Below are 27,816 nucleotides of genomic sequence, written 5' to 3'. Positions count from 1 at the left end.
CCTGGAAACTTTGCATCTAATTTGGCAAGTATAACTATTTTTTCCCCAAGCGTTTTCTCTTTGGCAAGGGTGAAGAGGACTATCAGTGGATGAACTGGAAAAGGAAAGAGGGATATTAGCCAAACACGTCCCCTCCTTCTCTCTCACTGCCCCTCTTAAATTCCCAGGCACAAACCAACCCCTCTCCCATCAGTCCCAGGGACTCTTCAAGGCAATGCAAGTCATTTTAGGTCTTGATCCTTAAATTACTCTTGATGTTTACCATTTGCTCTGTTACCAATGACAATGGCAGGATAATTTTTGCTAGTTTTCCATTCTGAAAATAATTCTATCTTTTTTTTTTTTTTTGAGAGAGAGAGAGAGAGAGAGAGACTCAAGCAGGCTCCATGACCCTTGCAGGAACCTACTCACAACCTGAGCTGAAATCAAGAGTCAGTCACTGAATGAGCCACTCAGGTACCCCTGAAAATAGTTCTTTAATCAAAATTCATAACTTTTCTTGACTGAAAAAGAAAACAAATAGAAAAGAAACATTTTAATCCATTATTAATCAGCTTGTTTGGAAACAAAAATGAAAATAACTATCAAATAAATAAAAATTCTTTCCCCCCGCATGTTCACTTGTCTGGTATAGAAGTATATGCAGTAATACCCCCAGGTTTTCAGGAGAAGCAAAATATAATTGTTGGAAAAGGTTTTCAGCAATGTGTTTTCTACAAACAGCTCCATACTGAAGTATCAAACTTTAGGCCAATCTCAAAATCCTTTATTTTCACCCACTGAAAGTAGTTGATAGTTCATAGCAACCATTGGGTAAAATTTTATGTAGGTGTGTATATGTGTATATTTACATTAGCCTTTGGGAAATCAAATATATACAAAATTATTTCTTCTTGTAACATTATAATAAAATGTGTTGCCATGATGCTTGATTCGTTTACAAATTAAGTACCATTTTTTCTCTAGCAGTTTCTTATTTTCATCATATTTTCTTCATGATTCTTCTTCTAGAAATTTCTAGTGATAAATCTGTCCCTCAGCTCTCAGTTCTTCACAAGGTGTGAAAAATTTCCAACTAGGAAATAGTTTACTTATCTTTTGTTGCCTAAGAAATTACTCCCAGATTTGCTGGCTTAAACGGCGGTAAACATATTGAAATATATGTGCATCCAATCAACATGTACATCTGAAATTGACACAATGTTATATGTCAATTATATCTCAATAAAATTAGAGGAAAAAAAACCACCAACCATTTTGTTTGCTCCTGATTCAGAGCCAGGAGCTCAGGCAGGGCCCAGCAATGCAGATCTGCAGCTCCCTGCCATCTCTGTGGGGGTCGCTTACGCAGCTGCACTGAGCTGGTGGCTGTTGGTTTCAAAACAGCATCACTCCATGCTGGCAGTGTTGTACCCAGATTTTAATATCACCCAAAAACACCAGAGATTACCTGGGAGACCGAATCACGCATGCAAAAGCCAAGGGCTTTATTACGAATTTAGGCCCGGCCAGCCTAAACTCGGGCTCACAGACTTCAACAACACACTGGACCCACGTGGAGCAAGCCCTGAACATGGGGAGGCAGGGCCTTTTATGAGTTTGGGAAGGGGGAGTTACAGGAAATTGTGACACAGGTACAGGGGTCCAATCATTATAGCATCACATCATTGACAGTAACTCTAACCAATCACAGAGCGGACCCAGAACCCTCCTGTAGGGCGTGACTAGTCTTAACCTCCATCTTTAGGCCCACCCCCAGAAATGTTAATGGTGTTAGCTGGCCTTCAAGGTCAGAGGGGAAACCCGAATCAGACCTGCATCCTTATAGCAGTTGCTGAGGGCTGCCTGCCGGGAGCTCAGCGGGGCCTCTCAACAGGTGATGTGACCTTACCTATCCTCAACGCAGCTGCCTGGATTTGCTCACAGCATCTTAGCAGCCGACCTTGGCCCTGAAAGCCGGAAGTTGCAGGTCCCCTAAACCAGCCATGGAGGTACCATAACTTCTCTTCTGGGGCAAATAATCGTGCGAAATAAGTGACAGGTGCAGCCAGGATTACAATAAGAAGAGACAGACCCCCGTTGGTGATAGTTTCAAAGTGACCTTGAGAGAAGGCCTTGAGGGTGGGGAGGATTGCCATGGTTGACTTTGAAAATCCAGTCTGCCGCAGGACCTTTTCTCACTGCTTCAATTTGAGAAATGTAACTAAAGATCACATATATTTTGCACTGTTTATCTTGTTAAATAGTATGAGAGCTTGGGCGTCACAGAATTCTAGAAAGATTCGAAGTATGAGATCCTCTGATCTCAATAATTCTACCTTTTTAAAACTTGTATCCTGAGAGCAATGAACAGTTATGGAAGTATTTTTACCATATTCAAACACACAATTTGAAAAGATCACCAAAGTTGCTGGAAGAAAAAAAAATGTAGTGGAGTGAGAGGGGAGACAAGATTCCATCCGAGGGAGATCTATGAAAAGATGGTTCACGTGACAAGCTGGCGGTTTGTAGCATGACCCTTTGTGGATGGAGAGAGGTGAGAATATTTGGAACAATCTGTTTAATTTAACAGCACGCCATTTTTCGTATTGTAATGTCTCTAAAGTTGGGACATAACTGATGGCATACGGATTCGGCCACATTGTTTTTCTGTGTTCAGTAACGTATGCTAGAACATGGCATCTCAGAGGCAAAAATATACGGTACTTTGGGTGGTACTAGGAACATATAGTAGACAAAAGATAAAGGTTTTTGTGGAACTGAATGATGGCCGAGTTTGATTTTTTTATTTTCCCCAATTATAATTGTTTTTGAAATCTTATACAGAAGCAATTCAAACGCATTATGTGATTGATGTGCCTGATTTTCTTAAACTGAGCTTAAAAAAAACTATCTCTAGGATTTGACCACAAATGACCATGTATGGCCATGTTGATTTAGCATAATGCCTGCTTTAGCGTTCTTTCTCATTCAATTTGTCTCTTTTTGGTCAAAATTTTGAAAAAATAATTTAAATGTTCTCTGTAGCAAATGCTTTGCCCAACACAGCGTGGACAATTTTCACTGTGTTTGGACGTTCTTCTCCAATCCACTGTGAGTAGCAGTCACACTCAAGAGCAAGCTGTATGAGGTGAAAATAAGGTAGAGAAGCATCACCTTCACATCACTGGGACCTTGCCTGCCTTCACCCCAGTCCTTACTAATCAGTTACTCTTCACCTGTCATGAACTTCACAGGGATCAAGACTCCCTTTCAAAAATATGTAGTCTTGGGGCACCTGGGTGGCTCAGTCAGTTAAGCTTCCGGCTTCAGCTTAGGTCATGATCTCACAGTTCATGGGTTCAAGCCCTGTGTCAGGCTCTGTGCTGACAGCTCAGAGCCTGGAGCCTGCTTCGGATTCTGTGTCTCCCTCTCTCTCTGACCCTCCCCTGCTCATGCTGTCTCTCTCTCTCAAAAATAAATAAAACATTTTTAAAATTTAAAAAAATAAGTAGTCTTTTTGAGAAAGACTTAAACTCAGAGATTTAAAAGGCCAAATACTTGGGGTGCCTGGTTGGTTGAGTGTCTGATCCTTGATCTCAGCTCAGATCATGATCTCACGGCTAGTGGGTTTGAGCCTCGTGTCAGTCTTAGCGCTGACTTTGTTGAGCCTGCTTCAGATTCTCTGTCTCCTTCTCTCACTGCCCCTCCCCTGTTTGGGTGTGCACTCACTTTCTCTCCCTCTCAAAAATAAATAAACATTAAAAAAATTTATAAAGGCCAATTACCTAAACAGAAGATTTCTCCAATATACAATCCAATTACAGATTGATAAATGACAATACACACATCTTATCTATAGGATGTCAGTGAATTCTAATTAATTAACGGCAAGTAAAGAAAAAGTCTTCACTGAAGAGAACCTCAAATGCTATATATGATACCTGAATTCTCATCACATTTATTTCCTCATGAGATCATTTAATGCTATTAAAATAATGTTCAAAACAACAGAATATGTCGTCCTGTATTTCTTTAAAACTTACACTTGCTTTTCAGAAGCTCCTAGATGGAAGACACAATACATAGTCAGGTTACTGCATTCGCTGTCAGTGAGTCACAAAATTTATGTTATTAGTGCTCACGCTTTCTAAAGAGTTACTTCTAGAAATCAGCTCCACTCACTGGTATTTGTGGTTTTGTGCGGTCAATTAAACCCACATGCTCTTTTGTTATGTTGCTTGGAGAGGGCTGGGTACTAGAGTAGTTACGACTGATTTAACCAACTACTATTCTATCAATAAAACAGATTGTATTGGCTTGATTGCAATGCAATGATCTTCTCAATGTACAGATAAAGTTACCAAGCCTGTGTCAGATGGATATATCTTACCTTTTTTCCTGCTGAATGAGATGGATTTCCTCTCATCAGACCACCTCCTCCTGCTCTGCCCTCCTAATGACCAGTGGTGTTCAGCCTGTAGTTTGTTGAGATTAAGGGACTGTTTGAATCCATGAATCAACAGGAAGCTTACCAGTCCATGCCAGAGGCAGTGATCAGGGCCTCGTACCCAGCGGTCAGCGTGCTCTGTGAACTACCCACTGCCGGGTGCTCCTCCAGTGCAAGAACACTCATAAGTAGAGGGCAAAGGCCTTGGAGGTTGGAATATGACATTCTGTTTGTGAAGTGTTTCCACTTCGAATTGTAGGACAACACTGATGGGTTGTTTGACCTGTCAGGCTAAACCACTGGGATAATGGTAAGTCCAGTCCAAGCCCTGTGGATTTACTCATAAGTGGGCTGGGTCTTTCACCACACAGAAAGCCTTCCAGAATCTCATACTGTGACAGTTTGGATAGTCTGGCATTTCTAGTGCTTTTTTGCTCACTGTAAATACAAGAAAAAATTATTATAAAATTTTGTTATCAGCTACGATGGAATCCCTTGCTTACCATAAGCCCTTGAGTACAACAGTGTTGTGGAAATCATCTTATTATGGTAGGCTTTTTCTTATCTGGAAAATTGAATAAAAATAAATTCCATAGACAATTCTTCACAAAGTCAAATATACTCTGTAAGCATGATGTCATCATACTGAATTGAATGCCAGATATCATTAGCATAGAGAGGAGATATCTGATTTAATTTGACATTACTTGATTTAAGGCCAAAAGAAAACCTAACTTTATGTTAATTTCAGAAACACAGATAAATTGAACCTGATGTTTTACACTTGATTTGCTAATGTAAGATAGAATGATGCAGAAGTTACTTATTTGGATTCTTTAAAGGCATCCTCCAGAATACAATTTAATGGGGAAAAAAACATTAGAAGGTTATTCCTTAGTGCATGCATTCTATTTGCTTCATATTTAATATGCATCAAATATTATCTCCCCATGAACCAAATCAGATTTACCCCTGAAGTTTCTAGAGTTGAAAATAGAGCCCTCTACGTTATTATTATTTATCATACATGGACGGCAGGTGTGCTCGCAATTTTCAAAATAGTCTCCTTTACCAGTGAAGGGCAGCTCACATGTAAGTGGACAGAAAATAGGCAAATTACAAAGCAAATATTCACCGCTTCCACGGGGAAGATGTGAAGGCGCACTAGAGAAATGAAATAAATGACGGTTGTCTACAGAGTGTCCGACAGCTGTTGAGGTAGCATTTAACAGGAAATTATATGACAGCCCAAACTCCGCAGCAGTCAGGAGCACCAGCCCACACCAGGTATTCACAAGAAGCGGCAGGAGGGATTTCCACAATGGCATCGCAGCTGCTGATCTGTGTGGTGGTAGCTAATGAGAATAAAAATAACCAGTTAATGAAGATTTTGCACTTGAAATTATAGATACTGGATCTGAAGATACTCAGCAATTTCTTCAAGTCTGCAATTAGCATGTCAAATCTGATAGATGTCAGGATGAGATGTTGACCAGCCCAGAAAGTTTCTGGTAAAATGCTGTGAGCTTCCATTGACTGAAAAGTAAGGGAGGAACATTTTAAAAACACACTTTGAGGGTCACCAATAGTATTTCCCTGCTGGTGAACCTACAGCTGAATACCTTGTGTTCCTTTTTCCAGGATCCAGAAAACAACAATTACAAACATAGAAAGTAGAGCAGGCATGCATCAATGTCTTCCTAACACCCACCCCACCAGTGGCCAATCTACTAATAAACTAAAACTCCCTGATCAATGAATATAGATCAAAACTATATTATATTTTCCCAAGAGAGAGGAAATTCCTGCCAGTAAATCTATAAAGAAATTTGGAGAGAGAAAAACTCAGAAATAGGAAACATTAGGACTTTAACTTTGTTTCAAATGTCAAATATCAAATGTTTCAAATGTAAAGTGGCCACAAGAAGAGAAAACAGAAACTTGAATAGGTATTTGTATATCCCTGTTCATAGCAGCATTATTCATAATAGCCAATAGGTGAAAAGCAACCCAAATGTCCATCGACAGATGAATGGATGAAGGAAACATGATATATCCATACAGTTGAATGTTCTTCAGCCTCAGATAGGAAGGAAATTCTGAAACATTTCATGACCTGAACAAAACTTGAAGATCTTCTGTTAAGTAAAATACACCAAACACAAAATGACAAATATTGAAAGAGTCCACTTAATTGAGGTACTTAGAGTCATCACAGATGCAGAAAGTAGACAGGTGGCTGCCAGACGCTGGATGGAGAGGAAAGCCAGGAGTCAGCATTAAGAGGGCAGAGTTTCGGTTTGAAGATAAACATTTCTGGAGATGGCTGGTGATGTTGGCTGTGCCAGTTGAATGTACCTAATGATGCATTAAGTTAAAATGGTAAATTTTATGTCCTGCACACTTAACCAGAGTAAAAATAAATTAAAAATGCAAGGACCATGTGACACATAGCTTGGCTCAATCTGAACACTTGTAGCAAGGAGTAGAGCAGAGGGGATTATTTGTTTGTTTATGAGCAGCTGTCCTGTGTTCCTTGTCTGAACCATCTCTTCATGTTCTTAACTGACAGATGTCTGTGCCTGGCTGGTTTTCTATCATTCCACAGGACGCTGCACCTTCCACCATGAGGCCTGTGGATAGTGCCTTTTTGTGATTCACTCATCTCTGCTTTTTGTGTTTCTTTTGGTTTTTTGTTTCCTTTGTATTTTGTGTGTGTGTGTGTGTTCTGACCTTGCTCTACTACTAGACTTTAATGTCATGCAGAGGAACATCCTCTAATCATTGAAGATTTTTTTAACAAACGGTATTAACAACTTTAACAAGGACCCAACAACTATAAAACAAGCAAAGCAAGACTCAACAGATATAGTAGGAAATACTGATAAATCAACAAGAAGAGTAGAAGATTTTTACATACCTCCCTCAAAAATTCAGAGTGCAAAGTAAAGCTTTTTATAAAAAAAAGCTTAAATATGAATATGAAATTCCAAATATAACTCCATAAAACTCCACACATCCAAGGAAATTCCACATATAACCCATAAAACTCCACACATCCAAGGAATATATGGGTGAATTCCATATATAAAAGGTAAGAGTCAGGAGACCTTCCTAGATGATAGCTCAAAGTACAATTTTTTGTTATGACTCAAAATTAAAAATTGGGTTACACAATGATTATAAATTAAAACTTTGCATAGCTAAAAAAATATCAACACAAACAAGTTACCATGAAATAGTGACAAAAAATGTTTTGCAACTTATCCACAAAAAACTACTAACCATCGAGAAGAAAAGCACCTAGCAAGCTGATAGAAAACATGGACATAGGTTATACATAAAATGGGAATGACTGTTAGTCACAGGAAAATACGCTCAAATTTCACTCATGTAGAGACAATTCCAGTTTAAAATCAGACTGAGGTACCAACTCTTACAGACGTCAAATGTTCTAAAGTATAATAAGTGATTATCTGTTGCCAACGTATCATGAAACAGATGCTTTCATACCTTGCTAATGGGAACTCAACACAGCACAATTCTTATGCACGTCTGGTAATATTGCACACTCATTCTCTCTCTCTCTCTCACACACACACACACACACACACACACACACCTCTGATCCAGCAGTCAGTTCCACTTGCAGAATGCTATCCCATAGATATACCAACACAAAGAAGAAATGATATTTGAGGAAAATCAGTTACTGTATAATTTTTAGAAGAGCAAAAGGCCAAACAAACCTAATGTCCAATAATGAAGAACTGATTACATAAACCATGCTTCATCCATACCATAGAGTGTGTACATCTATAACGAGAATAAAGAAAAGCTGCAATACTGATATGAAATTATCCCCAGGATATATTTGCAAGAGACAAACAACATCAAGTACGAAACACTGATTGAAACAACTTTTATAAAAAATAGAAACATAAATATATGAATATGCTTATTTTCTCAAAAAGAAACAGTGGAAGGATACATCAAAATCTAATAAAAATGGGATGTCTGCGTGGCTTAGTTAGTTAGGCAACCGACTTCAGCTCAGGTCATGATTTCATGGTTCATGAGTTCAAGTTCCTCCTTGGACTCTGTGCCGACAGCTCAGAGCCTGGAGCCTGCGTAGGATTCTCTGTCCCCCTCTCTCTCTGCCTTTCCCCATCTTGCTCTCTGTCTCTGTCTCTCAAAACAAAATAAAGACATAAAAATTTTTTTTAATCTAATAAAAATCGTTACCCTGACAAATGGAGAGAAGATTGAAAGGAGAATTAGAAAAGAGAATTATTTTTGAGTTTTTAAATTTTAATGCCATTTAGTTAATATACAGCGCTAATATATTAGTTTCAGATGTACAACGTGGTGATTCCAGGACGCACTCATCTTTTTTTTTTTATTTTTTTATGTATTTTATTTATTTTTGGGAAACAGAGAGAGACAGCATGAGCAGGGGAGGGTCAAAGAGAGGGGGAGACACAGAATCCGAAGCAAGCTCCAGGTTCTGAGCTAGCTGTGAGCACAGAGCCCGACACGGGGTCCGAACCCACCTACCGTGGATCATGACCTGAGCCGAAGCCGGCAGCTCAACCGACTAAGCCACCCAGGCGCCCCCTCACTCCTCTTTCATAATGACCACAATTGCAGTGCCAACTCAGAGCACATCACAAATGTGATCTTGTTCATAGCAATGTGATTCTTGTTCTTGTGATATTACATTTATGTGTTAAAATTTCAAATTTTATAGTGGAAAAATAGGACAGCAAATCTTCCAACGATGTCTCTCTGGAAATCCTTGGACCATAAACAACTATATTCCTAGATCATTGTCACTTTCAGTATTTTTTAAAGTTTATTTATTTATTTGAGACAGGAGGGGAGAGCGAGAGAGAGAGAGAGAGAGAGAGAATGAGCAGGGGATGAACAGAGAGAGAGTTGGGGGAAAAGGAATCCCATGTGGGCTCCACACTGTCAGTGCAGAGCCGGATGCAGGGCTTGATGTCACAATCTTGACATCATGACCTGAGCAGAAACTAAGAGTCAGATATTTAAGCAACTGAGCCACCCAGGGGCCTATCTTTCAGTGTTTTTTTTTTTTTTTTTAACTTTTTAAATTGAAGTCAAAAGTTTTTTTCTTTTTTTTTTTTTTTTTTTTTACTTTTTAAAATTATAGTTAATGGACAATGTTACATTAGCTTCAGGTGCCCAGCACAGTATCCAACAAGTCTACCCACTACACGCTGCTCACCCCAAGTGTAGCTGCCATCTGATGGCTCTTTCAGTACCACTCACACCTCTGGCTGCCACACGTGCCCACAGCAGGAAGGAGAAGGGCGGGGGCTTGTAGAGGGGATTCGTGCAGAAAATGATCATCTTTCATCAAGCCTGGCATCGGACCATCCCTGTCACCCCAACAACTGAAGTAAGAGAAGACTTTTGGGAAGTCCCACAGAGACTGCAGACACTGATCACAAGAGCCCTTAGAGGAGATGGATGCAGTTATCCGGGTTTGCTGACATGTAGGGTAGAGCCAGCCCAGAGGTGGGAGAGGGGACCCCATGGGTCCAGCAAAGGCTGCTGATGCCCTCATTGGCCTTGAGTGCTATAAACCAGAGATGGGTCCATGGCTGGCGCCCAGTGGTGAGAATCAGCTCCCACCAAAGGGACATGGTGGATCACTGCTAGCCCCATACTCTGAACTTGCCTGTGTCAGCATCTGGGACAGTCATTCCGAATCAGTGATTTGGTGCTGCTGCCGGGAGCCGACCCTGGGAAAGAAACACCATGGCCACCAGTAGGATGGGTTGGAAGCACGTGGGGCAGTGGGGATGGGGCCCACCGAGGAGCAGGGTTCCTCGGGACCTCTGGTTGAACCTGTCCACTAGGTGAGCATGCTCCAAGCGGAGAGCCAGTTACCAGGGCCCATCCAGATTGAGGCTGCCCTCCTGCTGGCCCTGTTCTCTGAGCGCGGCGCTCAGGAGATTCTCGTTTGGGTGCCTCATTCTGTGTAAAAGCAATCTGACTTCAGTTCAAGCTGTGATCTCATGGTTCATGAGTTTGAGCCCCACGCTGGGCTTTGCACTGACAGTGCGGAGTGGGCATGGGATTCTCTCTCTCTCTCTCTGCCCCTCCACTGCTCATTCTCTCTCTCTCAAATAAAAATTTAAAAAATTGCATTGGCTTTGCTTTCTTTACTTCCCTCCTGAGAACAACATGTCAGTTATTTATCAACCAACCAAAGAGCACAATGAACTATGCGTCTATGTGCGGACACATTCAGAGAAAAATGAACTCTGCCCTTTCAATGATCTGTAGCATGAAGTATATTGATAGCTTTGTTTTGTGACTGTCGTTTCACATGTATGGTATTTCTTCCCACAAACATATGCACTTCCAATGACGCTTTGAGTTTTATATTCAACTTTTAGAATTCTTTTATGTTTATTTATTTTCGAGAGACAGAGAGACAGTGAGGGTAGGGGAGGGTCAGAGAAAGAGGGAGACACAGAATCTGAAGCAGGCTCCAGGCTCCAGGCTCTCAGCTAGCTGTCAACACAGAGCCCGATGTGGGGCTTGAACTCACGAACCGGGAGATCTTGACCTGAGCCGAAGCTGGATGCTCAACTGACTGAGCCACCCAGGCACCCCCAGAAAAGACTTTTAAAATGAGCTGACAAGAGCATGTTTGTATTTATTGCAGAACTTTCCATTTTAGTGGTGTTCTTCCCACTCTTCGATTCCATTTCAGGCACTATTTTCATCTTACTGATTTAAGAAGTTCATTTATTTGATGATAACATTGATTTGTTTTAGGAGGGAAATCCCTTGATCTAATAATGTGTGAAATGTTGCCTTTGCCCCAGTCATTAAGGATGTTTGCATACGACCCTAAAAAACAAAATGCTGGCCTCCCACATGTATAAAAGGAACGTTCTATATAATGTGTGCTGTTTGTACTATGCCCCGCCCCCATCCTGCTCTCATTATTTCCTCATGAACTCTGCCTCGAACCACTCAGCGCAGTCAAGGCCAGAGCCCCGCCTAGGGTTTGGAGGGAGTCCACTTTTGGCGTAGACTGAAGAGCTCTCCTAAGACACACGGTCTTTGTCTGGGTCTCAAAGAGTCGAGCTTCAGTACGGAAAGCTCATTACAACCACTGTAAGCAAACGGCCTCCTTCTAAGATTCCCAGGCTGGGTAATCATCCCTGTAAACATGTCAACATTTGAGTCTTCCTTATGCCTTTTTTCCCCAAGGGATGCCATTCGGTATGGATTAAAATCTGTCCTCTTGGAGATTATTGACATTCAGTCATAACAATTTCAGCAGAAGTGATACATGCTGTATTCGAAAATCTAAATTCCAAGTATCTCAGTGATATGAAGGATTCAGACCTTTCCATGAATTTTTAAGCTGGGCTTACAGATAGTTTGTGGGCACGGAAAAGTCAGTTAAGCTTAGTCGTGATGGCTAAAATCACAAAAATATGATTATGACTGGTGAGATAGATAATAAATACCTAATAACCAACTGTGTATTTAAAAACAGGGTACTTATTCTCAATATTATAAGCATGTGCATATACACATGCACATGTGTATATTACATATGAATATATCTAAGAATCCTATAATAATCCTATCAATAAAATGTCAAAATATGAATTTCACTTTTATGTTACCTTCATCAACTTAGCTTTCGGAAACAAATAATAAAATCTTCCACACATGTGAGAAATGTAGAGAAAAGATTTCAGCACAGCAGACATGATGTCAGAAAGAAAACATTATTGGGTTGGACATGATTGGCAGGACCGGGTCTATTGAAGTTTTGGAGAGTGGACATTCTAGCAATGACAAATGCTTACAAGCAGGTCATTCGTGTCTTTGTTCCAAAGTCATAGACACAGGTGTCTGGGTCAGAAGCTACAGAGAGGGTCTCTTGTCTCATCTAATTCTGCCTATATTATTGTGCTGACCCAGGTTTTTGCTGTCATTTATTAGCATATGTTATACTGAAATAGATCCTAAATTCTCTGTATAAAATGGCAATGCATTTTCTTATCATGTATAACGATATTGGTGGGCCTCATTCCAGTCATTTCAAAAAGTGTCCAATCTCAAATATTATACTTGTCCGAATGTCTTTAAATTTTTTTAACATTTATTTATTTTTGAGACACGGAGAGCGACAGCATGAGTGGGAAAGGGGCAGAAAGAGAGAGACACACACAGAATCGGAAGCAGGCTCCAGGCTCTGAGCTGTCAGCACAGAGCCCAACTCAGGACTCAAACTCATGAACCGTGAGATCATGACCTGAGCTGAAGTAGGACACTCAAGCCATCCAGGCGCCCCCAAACTAAAATCTCTAAGCCTGATATTAAAATTCTGATTGTTCATGAAATAGGTTGAATACTATAAAGATGACTGAGACTTTCTATGATTTTTTAAGTTCATCCACTCTTTCCAAGTACCAATTTTTATCATATAATTTGTCACCAAATGAACCCCCACCTTTCTCCAGGGCCAAAACATCAACCATAATCTGTACACACGTTTTGAGGCAAGTCACAATACCCGTTTTCCCTCTATGAACTGTCCAATTTCACAAACTTCCCCCTGCATAAAAGTCATCACATCGGAAGTGGGGTGGTGAGTCCTGGGGGCAGGGAGAGGCTGGGGCACACAGGAAAATGGATGTAAATGACGTGGCCGTATCTGTATACAGGTCCACATACCCCCTGTAAACATCCACACACACATACAAATCCACGTGGACCTATGCACGGACACTCACATTCACATAGGCATACATCACAGGTGTAAGTGTGGGCGTGGATGGAGACAGAGATCTAGAGATTTACAGGTGTCAGCATCGGTGCAGACCATGCCGCACCTCTCCCATTCCTTCCGTGTGCTTTCCAGAGCAAGGAGAACAAGTCAACTCTCCAAGACTGATTTTTGCAGCCTGGCCTCCCAGCCCAGGCTCCTCCTCCTCAAAACGTTCCTGGAAACTAGTTTTGGCCCATTTGAATGACAGTCATCAGGCTCAACGGATTGCAGACCTCAGACCCTAATCTCGACTCTGTCCAATAGTCCGCAGAGGATGCTAGTGTTTTCTCAGCCTTCAAGGTTGCCGAGACGAGGTTTCTGGTCACTTGCCACATGGTACAGTTTGGTGAGGCAGACACCTGCACAGAGTCATGCTAGTGCAGGGGTATGGAGATGCCCCTATCAGGAACTCGGAGCTAACGGTATGTGTCTGAAGACAAGGCTCTGTTATGTCACCCTGCTCTTGTGTCCTGGCTCTGGCCACACCAGGGACAGCACAGGTGCTTCCCTAGATCATATAACTTGAAGGCCTCAGGGCCCCCAAGAGCAGGGTCTCTCTCCAGATTCTGACCTGACCCTCTTGGCTCTCTGTGCACTGACATAGACTGCCGTGGATAAAGGGGGCCCCTCACACCTGCTACTGCTCCTGACACCCCAGGTTTTCCCTTGGCTGGTAGGTGCTGTATGGCTATTTTTCCTTAACATTTCTCTACCTTCCCAGCCACTCAGACCATCTACTGGAAAGTAGAATTCCCTTGGAATATCTCCAAGAATTGTTTCAAATATGTCCCTGACAAAAGCTTAATTTTACTTGATTGTATCCTGAAAAAAAAATTAATGGGAGCAGGGGAAGGAATACAGAAGCAGCTCAGGACACAGGAGAAGCTATTCCTGCCAGAGTCCCATTGGATGGATAACATTTCACATTTGCACTAAATGTCCTTATAACTCTCACTTATGTTTCTAAAAAAGAAATCACTGCAAGTTGTTACTTTTTCCAAAGTGCTCATCACCACAGCTCTTAGTGCTGCCATGCCTGCCTTTCAAGAGGCATCATGGTCTAAAAGCAAGGAGAAAGCATTTTCATCTTTTAGAAAATAATCTAAAGTCTTTTCTTAATGATAGTCCCTGGCCAAGTACCAACATATACATGTTCATAAAGTGGTTGGGGATGAATGAACGAATCAATGAATCAATGCATCAAATGATGGAGGTGTGAAAACATTCTAATCAAATTGAAGTCCCAGTCAGGAAAACTGGCATCCTACAGTACAGCCCGAAAAATGTAGCTCCAGGGTTGTGTTTCAAGCTACTATTGTGAAAATAACTCGTTTTATACAGTTAAGCAGGATGAAACACTGTCTACAGAATCTTTGCATACTGTTCTCTGTTGCTGGATTTTTTTGGTGACAATGTCATTCTCGTGTCGTGATAGGGGCACAGTTTACCCTCCAGTTACCCACTGGCCTGTGAGTGAGGTCTCGGCAAGTAGAGGCATTGTTGTATTTTAATTTTGTTTCTTCAGTTCCTACAGAGTTAGTGGCTCCAGTCTACAGTAAGTAGAAGTTGCTTTATCAAATAGACCAAAGGTATACAATGACCTAGCACCAAAATTTCTAAGTTCTTCAATGCAGAAACCCATACATACATAAATAAAGAGAAAATGGAGATAAAATAAGTAGGGCCATAAAAACTATATTCTAAATGATATTTTGTCAATATGTTTCTTAAAAATAAGGAGCACGTCAGGTGTCTGGGTGGCTCAGTTGGTTGAGCCCCTGCATTTTGATTTTGGCTCATGTTGTGATCTCAGGGTCGTGGGATCAAGCCCCACATTGGGCTCCATGCTGAGTGTGGAGCTGGCTTAGGATTCTCTCTCTCCCCCCCAATGCCCTTCCCCCACTCACACTTTTCTTTTTTCTTCTCTCTCAAAAAAACACATCAATAGGGGCACCTGGGTAGCTCAGTTGGTTAAGTGTCTGATGTTGGCCCAGGTCATGACTTGTGGTTCATGAGTTCAAGCCTGGAGTTGGGCTCTGTGATGACAGCTCAGAGCCTGGAGCCTTCTCAGATTCTGTGTCTCCCTCTCTGTCTGTCCCTCCCCAACTCATGCTCTGTCTCTCTCTTCCTCTCTTTCTCAAAACTAAATAAACAAAAAAAATTTAAATATATAAATACACAAATAAAAATAAAAACATAAAATCTTAAAAAAAAGGAACCACATCGAATTTATTTCTATATCTTTGAGCCCTTGTCCTGGATCCCATAGCACCTACCCCATTAATGTGTTTGGAATATTTATTGATATATTTAAACATTGTATTAATAAATAGTTGGAAGAGTGATTCTGTGTTCACATTTATGCCTATGCGATGAGATTTCAGTTCCTGTGTCAAGATTAATGTATCTGTTTTTTCTTTAATGTTTTATTTATTTTTTGAAAGAGAGAGCATGAGCAGGGGAGGGGCAGAGAGAGGGGGACAGAGGATCCAAAGTAGGCTCTGTGCTGACAGGATGCCAGCAGTGACCCCGAAATGGGGCTCAAATTCATGATTACGAGATCATGACTTGAGCCGAAGTGATATACTCAACTTACTGAGTCACCCAGACACCAGAGAGCAATGTATCTTAAGTTGGAGTCGAATGTCAGATGTAGAAAATGATTTTTGAATTTTCCAAGACTTTGTAAAATTGCACAACTGTCAATATTGGTTCATATGGAACCAGTAGAAGTTACAGAGTAAGCTAGAAAGGTCTACGATAGTCAGGAACACATGAAGGGCCTTGATTTTGGCCTCTGTGCAGATGGATGTAGAAACAGATCCTTAAGTACCTGCTACAAACTTGAGTGAAAAGGTATGTATTATTGTGCACAAGACAGAAAAAGAAAATGGGGCAAGGACTTCCTAGCCCCCTGCAGGGAAAGGTAGTGATTTATCTCATTGTGTCTCACCATCCTTGAGCTCATCTTTTCCCATCAGGAATGTTCCATGGAGTCTCCTGCTCCTTTTGCTTCTATCATTGATTGACTTCTCAACCTGCTTCCTCATGAACAGAAAAAAACAAAAAACAAAACAAAAGCCAGAAACACGGACTCACACACAGAGAGCAGTTCTGTGTTCTTAAAACCCAGGCAAGGGCAGCTTTCCTGGTCGGCATGCCCAGACAAACCACCACACTGGGGTTTCCAATGGGAAGTTGTGGCTCATCAAAACTATGGAAGAAACTGTGGCAGAAAAAGCACATTTAGAGGACGCTTAACAAAAAATGACGGGCCGGGGCCTAAATGGGAAGGAAAACATTTCAAGCCACCTCAAAAACTATCTTCCAAAAAGATTTGAAAAGCACCAAACTTCCTTTTAGTTTTCTCATTCCAGCTATGGGATGTGAGTAATCACTGTGTCATTTGGTGGTGACACTCAGCCATGATCTCTCATTATTTGACAATCTTGGTGTCATTTTTAATTTTTTTAAGGAGTTTTTACTTATCTTTTCCTTGGAATGAAAATCAAGGTGCTTCCTGTTAATGCTGCACAGAATCGAATGCTCCCCCACCGGGTGCCTCCAAGTCCTGACTTTGTAACGAGAGAGTGGGTCTTTGAGGTCTTTGAGCACCTTCAGCCATATCCAGGAGGGACGCCATTTAGCTAGAGACAAAGACAGCGGAATTCAAGACAGGACCACTAGGGGGTGCCTGCCGTCGAATGATGACAACCGTAAAGCAATCAGCTTTTACGAAGTGTAGGAGAGTTGCTGTGTTTGTGCAGTGGAGGGGTTGGTTGGTCTATAACCAGCTGGACCAGAGTGGAACTCCTTCCTGGCACTGTGGGTCACCAGGTCCACAGACAAGAAGTGATGAAGACATTCAGCATCTCAGTCTCGCTAACTGCCCTTCCTCAGAGACTGCCCACCCCCGTCTCTTCCCACCCGCCACCAAGAACACGAATCCAGCTGCCACACCATGACAGGTTTCCCTGGGAAGGCTACCCCATTCACGGGAATGTGCTTTTTTGTTGTTGGATGTTTAAGGAGATTTGGGAGGGTAAACTCAACCCAGAGGAGAATGAATTAGGAACGCCACGTTTTTAATTTTAATAAACCGTCTTGTGTCTGGATCTGCGAACACAAAGTTCATTTCTGAGGCTAAGAAGCCCGGCCTCCGGGTGCGTTTGTTTTACAAGGTCAGTCACCTTTTCCTCTCTCGCAGACAATCACATATGCACAAGACTCACCTCCTAGGAACGCACCCCACAGGAAAACCAATGCTTTCTTGGTCATGCCAACCTAGTTATTTTTCTTTAATGATTCCGGGCTAACTACACACAGCGAACAATGTTCACTAGAAATAGATTAACTCGGTGTTTCAGTGGATGTGAGCTGGCTTCCAATGCTGGCCCTGAAGACAAAGGCGGCCAGACAAAAGCTTCTCCCCTCTCTTTCGGGCCCTTTGATGCTGCTTTTCAGCCCTTCTGTGCGGTGACAGCCTCATCGGTCGTGATTGATCTGAGAACCTGTGCACTTGGATTCCTTGAAACTTTTTGTCTGGGTGTCACTGGCATCTATTTTGCATGCGGGTCCCGTATCTGTGACTTCATCATATCCATGTCCCTGCCTCCAGATACAGAAGCCTTTGTTCGGCCTCTCTTCATGCCGGAGGAGTTTATCCGAGGGGTTGCTTCTTGTTCTGAAACATGAAAATGTGCGAAGCATAAAAGTCCAGCTGTGAATACTTACCTCCCCGCAGTGTTAAAAAGTTCAATATACAAAACACCTGGTTTCAAGTAAAATGTGCATCAAGATATACGGCAGAGAGACAGATTTAATATACCCCATAGGGCCCTGGGGCGGTTTTTAAATTAAAGACACAACACGCTTTTTTTTTCAGATGCGGTTTTACTATTTTACAAATAATGAACCAATAAATATGACACAGTCAAAGGGGCAGTTTTAAGAAGAATGGAGAGGAATATTGTCATATAAATGAAAATCAGTGCTCGGTCATGACCTAGATGCTTTGTAAATGTATTCCTGGTCAGTAAAATTCTTTTTACAGGTGAGAAGGGTGGCCAAAAGCCTCGGTGAGTTCAATTCAGTAGGAAAGAGTAGTTCTTTAAGTCTACTGTCCTAAATGTTTATCATGAATATAACTCATTTACTAGGAGATGAAAATGTTACCAGGGCCCTTCTAATGGGAGGAACCCCGCATAAGACCCTGATTAAGTGTGATGAATTATTATTAAAGGCTTTCACTGCTCCAAAGATGAAGCTCAACTTTTTTTATATGAAGAAAAAATTATGGAAAGCCACTGCAATTGGAAAACGGAGAGGATAGGAAACATTTTTCAGTGTTTGTGACCAGTTGTTTGTTTTTTTTCAATTTTTTTTATGTTTTATTTATTTTTTTTGAGAGAGAGAGAGAGAGAGAGAGAGACAGTGAGAGCAGGGGAGGGTCAGAGAGAGAGGGGGAGACAGAATCCAAACAGGCTCCAGGCTCTGAGCTACCTGTCAGCACAGAGCCCAATGTGGGACTCGAACTCACAAACCATGAGATCATGACCTGAGCCAAAGTCGGACGCTTAACAGACTGAGCCACCCAGACGCCCCTGTGACCAGTTGTTAATGGGACAAAATATCTTCAGTGTTTTCTTCTTCTTCTTTTTATTCTTTCCTGTTTGAATTCCCATCCCAAGGAAAGGAGAGCAAAGTGGCTGTCTCCAGCAAGCATGGGCAGTGCGGCAGCCTGCAGACGTACAAGGAATCATCCCAGTGTGAAACCTCCTTCAAAGAATGTGCCAGAAGCTCCAGGGGAAAGTATTTGCTCCCTTGTTGCTTTCTCTCCCTCTCTCCACACCCACACCCCCTTCACTGGATTCTACCTCCTGCATCCTAGATGGCCTTGGACAGTCAACGCCAGTTTCACCAGATATCAGGACACCTTCCCACCAAGATCACTGGGAAGTGATACAAGACATTCCTCCATATTCCACTTTAGAAAAGGTAGAAAGGGGCGCCTGGATGGCTCAGTCAGTTAAGTGTCCAATTTCAGCTCAGGTCATGATCTCACAGTCTGTGGGTCTGAGCCCTGCATTGGGCTCTGTGCTGACAGCTCAGAGCCTAGAGTCTGCTTTGGATTCTGGGTCTCCCTCTCTCTCTCTCTGTTTCTTCCCTGCTTGCAGTCTGTCTCTCTCTCTCTCAAAAATTAGTAAACATTAAAAACATTAAAAAAAGAAAAGAAAGAAAAGGTGGAAAGGAAGGGCTTCCGTTCAGCACCTGGAACACTCACGAGCACTGCCCCATGAATGGTAAGGACGCAGAGCCTTTGACCAGTGACTAGGAAATGCCCTTACTGCAGGTTCCTTGTCTGTGACATGGGAAAGCATGGGTGCCAATCTCATCACGTTCTGAAGAGGAGGAGATGAGTTCAAAAGGAAAAGGTTTTAGAACATTTCCCATCACAAAACAAAACCCAACTCTTAGCCACCATCCCCATCATCATCATCATCAGTTGGTTTTAGCAAACTCTTTGATTCTCCAGCATATACACACCCTACCAGCAACTCTTGGTTCTACTTAATCTTCTGCTGAGCTTTTATTTAAAATAGTTGGCAGTGGGGCGCCTGGGTGGCTCAGTTGGTTAAGCCTCTGACTCTGTCTCAGGTCAGATCTCACATTCGTGGGTTCCAGCCCCAAGTCAGGCTCTGGGCTGACAGCTAGCTCAGAGCCTGGAGCCTGCTTCCGGTTCTGTGTCTCCTTCTCTCTCTGCCCCTCCCCCTCTCATGCTATGTCTCTCTGTATCAAAAGAAATAATAAAATAAAATAAAATATTTGGCAGAAATTGTAAGATACTGACTACCGTATATAAAATACAGATGCAGTCATTCGGCAAATGTTTGTTCATCAGTTGCAAAGGTGCTCAACCTCCAGGGTTCTCTCTTTTTGAAATGAAGAAGATGCATGGGATTTTGAATTTTGGATGCCAAGAATGGCTCTAGTTTTAGTTTAGCATGGATAAAAATGATGTGTCATTTAACATCGCAAAGTATAAATGCATGGTCACAGCTTCCTATGTTTATGCAAGGGCGCTCTGGAATAATAAAATATTTCTCCAGTCAGTTAATTCTCCTGCTCTCTGCAATGATCATTTCGTTCTCCTCATAAAAAGAACCAACACCCCTCCTCACTTTTCCATTCACCAGTTAGGTGATCCTGCCAGAGTAAACAGAAGCCATTGGCTGGCCAAGCGTTCAGTGTATTGCAACCTACCTCAGTAACCTCTTAATAAAGTAAAGAATGTTTTTTTCTTGTTTGGCCCGAGGCCAGGCTCTCAATGTATGTTTCAATATGCTTTAGTCTCCGTGCTTCCAGAGGCTTCCACCGACTTCTCGCATATTCTCAAAACAGCTGCAATAGGCTGGTCCTCAGAGAGCATCTCTTTTCTACCGGAAACCATCCTTCTGTGGCGTCATCGCTTTCAGAGTCAAGGCCAAAGTCCTGCTCATGACCTGCAAAGCCCTAGGGCCATAGCTCCCAAGATGTGCTCCCTAGAGGATCCCCTGGGACATGGAATCAGAACTCCTGGAGTGGGGAAGGCTGCAGTTTCACAAGCCTTCCAGGTGTTTCTGACACGGTTCTCATCCTCAACTCCTAGTTCTCCATTTTCATGAAACTCCCCAGTCATGTTCCCACCTCGGGGCATTTATTGGGGTTTCCCTGTTTCACACATGATTCACCCACTTAAACTCACGCCTTGATGCCTTGCCTCCGAAATGTATTGACTCAAGGGTCACCTTCCCAACAAGAGTGTTCTCAAATGGCCCATTTTAAATTTGATCTTCCCCATCTATATGCATCTTCTCTTCCTTCGTTGTTAGATTTTATTTTATTTTAATTTTTGTCTACGGCATTTATTATCTTATCAAATGCAATGCATTTTACTTCTCATGTTTGCCTTGTTACTCTACAATATAAACGTTTTCTTCTAGTATCACATTCAGCACTGTTCACGAGCCTGGCCCCACAGCCTGGAGCAGGGGGCAGGCTGCTCTAAGACCTTGAGTTGGTGGGTCCCCTCTGAACGTCACCTGTGGGCCCTTGAGTATTTCACTACACCAGGGTGCATGCATATCTGCAGCATCTTCTGTAGCAATAAATAATCTGCAAATCTTAAGATCTTAAAACAATCCTGTTTTTCTTGGTCAGGGTCACATGGGGACTCTGGGGAAGGTGCTCTGTTAGGATCCACTGAGCTTTACTGGACTCAGCTCAGCTCATTGACACATATCTTTTTGTTATGACAACTGAGCTGAAGGAAACATTCAAGGAGCAGGATGAGATATGGGGTTCTTGCCATCTCTCAAAAAGTATCTGCTAAGCTGTGACAAATGTTCACTCACATCCCACGGGCTAAAGCTGGAAGCCTGACCAACTCCAGAATCTTTGGAAAAGTAAACATATCACTTCAATAAGACTGGATGACCAAGAGCATGAGAGGAAGAAAGTTGGAAAGAGATTATACAATCTACCACAATATATAATCCCTTCAAAGGAGAAATAATCTTTCTTGGATTTCAGAGAATTACAGCACTTTTTCTTAAGTTTATTTATTTTCAGAGAGAAAGAGAGAGATGATGATGAGTTAAGCAGGAGTGAGAGAAGAGCAGAAAGAGAGATGAAGAGTGAATCCCCAGCAGGCTCTGCACTATCGCCCAGAGCCCCATGTAGAGCTAGAACCCATGAACTGTGAGACCATGACCGGAACTGAAACAAGAGTCAGAAACCAGACCCACTGAGCCACCAAAGTGCCCCAAGAATTGCAGTATTTTTTAAAGGAAATAGACACATTTCTGGAGAGTCTCTCCACAATGCAAATATGGAATGGCTGGCGGGATTCATGGGGAGATGGCAGCTTTACTCTGGAAAGTAAGATTATGGGAGAGAAAGTCATATCCTTACTTTTCATACAACACATTTAAGTCTTGCTTAAAATTATTTATAAAACAGTATATTTTGCTTTTATAATTATTGTTTTATTGTGATAAAATACAGATAGTTTACCATTTTGCTGTGATAAAATAGTTTACCAAAATGCATAAAGTTTACAACTTTAAGCATTTTAATCTATAATTAATTCAGTGGCACTAAGTACCTTCCATTACTTTGCAGTCATCACCTCTTCTAGGTTTTTATTTTTCTCATCAATCCAAATGAAAACCTTACGTCTCTCAAGTACTCACTCCTCACCCTCTCATCCCTGCCTCTGCCAACCACCAGTCTGCATTCTGTCTCTGTGGGTTTGCCTATTCTACGTATTTTATGTAAATGGAATCTACAATATGGAGTCTTTTGTCCCTGGCTTCTCTCTCTTAGCAGAATGTTATCAAAGTCCACCCACGTTGTAGCACCTATCAGTAATTCATTCTTTTTATGGCTGAATAATATTCCATCATAATGGAGAGACCACACGTTTATCCATTCACCTGCTGATGACATTTGGGCTGTTCCCAAGGGCTGGCTACTGTGAATAGTGCTACTGAACATTTGTGTGCATGTATTTGTTTGAGTACATGATTTAAATTTGGGCAGGTCTATACTAAGAAGTGGATATAATTTTTAATGGGGAATGAGATGAGTTAAGTGGATATGGTAGGGCAATATTTTAGATGATGACAAAGTGTTTTTCAACCACATTTTTCTAGTTACCCATATTCCACCCCACCCCCCACCCCCGCCCCACACACCAATCTGTTCTTTGCTTTAGCAGGAGTACATATATAGCCTAGAATAAAGAGTTACAGAATACATTTCTTTTTTATTTGAGCCAAACATTTCAAATGCTAGAATCAGGCACTTGAGATAAAATATCTTTGACATTCAGAAGATACATGTTTCAAATATCAGCCCTGAAAACAGGATGAAATATCAGCATAGGATGCATCTGTAAACAAGAGATTGGAAAGAGCGTATATGAGAAGTCCGTCTAGTCTCACCACCAAACCCCACCCTCTCCTCACTGCCTCCCAACTCAATCCCACAAAGAATGAGACAGTCATCATCATTTGGTGAAAAAAGGAGTCAGAATCATGGGAGGAGCAAGAAGGTCAGTAATGGATGCAAAGCGAAGTAAAATAAAAGGGCATTTGGCCCTGGCCCCCCGTTGGGGTTTGAAAACCTTAGGGGAGGTGTAAATAAAAACGTGCAAACTTCAGTTAAGTTTTGGGGAAATCTCAGAAGATAAAGGATCTAAGCTCTGATTCTCCAGAAAAGACAGTGGTGTAGACAGCTTGTTTCCACACAGACCTGGAATGATGAAGGGCAATGGTTTAGTGCCTCTTTCAACAGGGTGTGACTGGGCACATCCCCTGAGGCACCCAGCCCAGGATCAGGGTCACACCACCAAGTGGCCCACACAGGGTTGGAAAGACGCATTTGCAAATGGGAACGTGGTGCCTGGAGACCAGAATGGGTCCTCAGACATGAGATATCATTGGTCAGAAATGCTGGCTCATGTTCCAGAAGAATTCCATCACAGATGCCAGGAGCCAGGCCTGGGGATTGCATGTTACTTACAGAGTGCAAACCTGTGTTTTAAGCACTTAAAATGTATTAAAAAATTAAATGTGATGATCAGTACTTTGGAAGAGATAGTTTTATTACAATACTATCTTAGTCACAGAAATTAAGGCATAATAGGGTCCATAACTTGTCCACAACAGCCCAGATGGGAGGAAGACCAGAAATGAGGCAGAACAATGCCCATCTTCCATCCTTATTCACAGAGAAGGAAAGGGCTATCTTTCCTTCTCTTCTTTCATACCAATCTCCACGTTTCTTGCACCACCGACAGTAGTGCTGGCTTCACAATAAACATTTTTGAATGTTTATTTATTTTCAAGGGAGACACAGAATCAGAAGCAGGCTCCAGGCACAGAGCCCCCAATGCAGGACTTGAACTCACAGACTGCAAGATCATGACCTGAACTGAAGTTGGTTATTTAACCAACTGCACCACCAGGATGCCCCTCACAATAAACATTTTAAAATATGCCTGAGGAATCAACACATGAAATCAAGGAATTTTTTCTCTTTTTTAAATTTACCAAGAGGTCTAAGTTGATCATTAACTTCATGATTTTTAAAACAACTGAAATAGGAGAAATTTATTAGCAACTTCTGGACTTTAACCTCTCTTTGGAATTTATTTTGACTCAAAGGTTGAGTGACGTAGCAGAACAACAGTAAGACTGAGAGCAACAGATTTTCCTGGCTTAAAATTTCCAGTTTGGCAGAATACTGAATCATGGAATGTTAGATCTAGAAGGCATCCATACTGTCCTTAAATAGATGAAAAACTTTGGAGGTATAACTGTAACATGGTTCCCGTTGCTAAATAATTACAACAAAGATTTGAATAGGACACTGGTCATAAACTTCTAAGGTCTCTGGTTTATTCTTGGAGAGTTGGTATGTTCTTGATATTAGTATAGACTTTTTGCTTTTTATGTTTTTTTCTTTAATCTTATTCATAGAAGTAAAATGTTAAATGGGCCAAGAGGAAAAAAAAAATCTTTAGACAAACTGGTATTCCAATAACTTTATTTGAAATCAATAGGCACATATCCTTCCATACCCTACCCGTCCCTGCAAGCTAAGGGATTTTATGAAACCGGGACTATATATTTCTATTATGTTAAATTAGACTATCTGTTTATAAGTCTACACAGGGCATTATTATGAAAACCTCATGTTGTTCTATCAATAACAGCTTGGTCTCTAACTAGTAATCTTAAATGTAGCTTGCATTTATTATAGCATCTATTTCCATAAGTTCTGTATTAGGTAAAGGAGATATCATATTTATAGTCTGAATAATACCCCAACTTTAAAAGTGGAACAAATTAGTCTTTGCATGTAGTAGAATGGCTTGCCTATTCTCACCCCGACAATTAGTAGTGCATCTAGAAGCTAATAAAATGGCTCAATTACCAGGCTAATATTAGAATTGTAAAAAGCACCCATAGCAGAAATTCTAATTCAATTTTATCTATAATGTAAGGGGAGAGAGCTGGGGCAGACATTTTGCGGCATGCTTTTTATATACAATGTCCATGTCAATTTTGAAGTATGTTTTTTTTAATGTTTTATTTATTTTTGAGAGAGAGAGAGACAATATCAGAAGGTCAGAGAGACAGGAAGACACAGAATCTGAAGACAGGCTCCAGGCTCTGAGCTAGCCATCAGGATAGAGCCTGAAGTGGGGCTCAAACCCATGAGCAGCGAGATCATGACCTGAGCAGAAGTCAGACGCCTAACCTACCGAGCCACCCAGGCGCCCCTGAAATATGTGTTTTTAAAGGCATATTTGGAGGGTTCTGTCAAAATGATATTGCAGAGGGTAAAAGTGAGTAGAAAAGTCCATTCTGTATTTCCAGTCTACATGGCAGATCTCTTGGGCTGGGTTGTTTTCCGAGTTTTCACTTTTACAGTCTCTACATCGTAAGAGTTTCCAACGGCATGCACAGTGTATTCCATAATAAGGAATATACAGATGCTCCCAAGTATAACGACAATCTCTAGACAGTTACCAACTGGCCAACTCCTGTCTCTGTAAGTCTTACCAGAGGTGGGACTACAGAAAAGACTCCTATCACCGATTCTAGAGAATAGCCTGTGTTGATCTGGAAAAAAATGTACAAAATTGCTATCTGGGCAGGATATATTTTAGAATCAGCACACCACACTGGTAGCCCATTCACAAACCCTGCAGGTAGCTTGATGCTTCCCAAAGCTGTGAAAAACACAAATTGGATTATGCCATAGTTTTCATTTAAACTCACTGTGAAAATAATCTGATAAATGTCAATGTGCAACTGGGCTGCCTAATTGTTCTATTTTGCCATGCGCCAACATGATAAGGTACGATTTATTCAATATAAATAACTTCATGGACAAACAAATATTTAAGAGGCCCTGACTGAAATCCATTGCTAAATAACAATACAGCTTTGATATCAGTGACAGCTGAACATGAATGTAAGGGTTGCATGAAGAGCTGAATTTGAAGAAAGGGTTGGCTTGAATTTGAGCTCACAGGAGCTCAAGGCCTTAAAATCTCCTTACCTTGCATTCTGTTAGAAAAGTAAGAAGAAAAAGCTTAGAATGCTATTGGCTAGAAGTTCTCCACAAGATGGGGAAACTTTGCAGCTTACTAATTATTTCCATGGATGCAGACTATGAGGAATTGCATGCAGAAGGTCTATTCCATAGAACCATCTAGAAGAAAGTGAAGAAAGCAAGAATGGACAGAGGACAAAGTTCACATGCAATATGGTTACAGGGGAGGCTGCAAGAAGCTTCAGTACTTAGGGAAGCCTTAAGAATTGTCCCACAAGACACGTGGGTGTTTCAGTAGGTCAAGTGTCAATCTTTGGCTCAGGTCATGATCTCATGGTTTGTGGGTTCAAGCCCCATATCAGGCTCTGTGCTGATAGCAAGGAGCCTGTTTGAAATTCTCTCTCCCTCTCTCTGCCCCTCCCCTGCTGGCTCTCTCTCTCTCTCTCTCTCTCTGTGTGTGTGTGTGTGTGTGTGTGTGTGTGTGTCTATCCCTCCCCCAGCATGTGGGAGGCAGATACGTTGGTCCTGAACGGAGTATCTGGGCAGAGCACCACAGTATACAATTCCTTTCCCTATAAACTATCTCAGGAAGGTGGTATGTGCAGGGTGTCTGGGTGGTCAGGCAGCTGAGTGCGTGACTCTTGATTTCAACTCAGCTCACGATCCCAGGGTCATGGGACAGGGCCCCGTGTGGAGTTCCATGCTAATCATGGAGACTACTTAAGATTCTGCCTCTCTCTCTGTCTCCCCCTCTCTCTTCCCACTGACCCTTTTTCCAGAATAAAAAAAGCGTAATAACAGGTGCAGTATGAGGCTCCACCCACTCGCCCATAATGCATCAAATCCACCCAGAACACAGTCGGTTGCCTGGCGGAGCACACAGGATGGTAAGAAGAATCAGGGCTCTCTCACAAAGGCGGTCACCACCTGCAGATGCTGACAATCACTCGCTCTTGTCGGAAGTCCATGAAGCCTCTGCAGCTAACGTACATCTCCTTTCTTACCTATGACTCCATATTCTGGCTCATAAATAAACCACCACTAGCGCAGCTGTGTATTTACTCACACAGATCGCGTCACCTACAGGACAGAGAGCAGGGTCAGGCTTCATATTCCTGAAGGTTGGAGTTCAGGTCAGATGACCCCCTAAACCACTCAGACATTTCACTCGTGCTCAACCCTGGTGTGACAATCTATGCGGAGTCAGCCATACAATAGAGGCACCATCTAGAAAACCTATTTTCAAGGCTGAATTCCTTAGCATTTCTCCTGGTTTAAAGGGAAAGGCTGTGCATTGCAAATGAGCTGGGGACCAGAAATCCTGGAACACAGACCATTTTAAACAGCAGCCAGGGGAGCCGCGGCTAAGGTATGTGAGGTTTTGAGGTTGAGATGTGATCCGCAGGTTTGGGGAACAAGTTTGAGAATAATACCAGTGGGGACC

At 41.8% G+C, this 27,816-nt stretch overlaps 1 long non-coding RNA gene across 1 annotated transcript; it reads left to right on the top strand.

The window, feature by feature from the left end:
- Positions 1–1,699: 1,699 nt before the first annotated feature.
- Positions 1,700–27,421, top strand: LOC115290437. Its single transcript, XR_003908087.1, has 2 exons — positions 1,700–1,991; positions 27,152–27,421. It is a non-coding gene; the product is annotated as an uncharacterized LOC115290437 (long non-coding RNA).
- Positions 27,422–27,816: the final 395 nt, after the last annotated feature.

This window comes from Suricata suricatta, chromosome 4 (genome assembly GCF_006229205.1).
Source record: "Suricata suricatta isolate VVHF042 chromosome 4, meerkat_22Aug2017_6uvM2_HiC, whole genome shotgun sequence".
NCBI classification, from domain to species: Eukaryota; Metazoa; Chordata; class Mammalia; order Carnivora; family Herpestidae; genus Suricata; species Suricata suricatta.
This window is presented reverse-complemented; position numbering and strand designations above follow the sequence as displayed.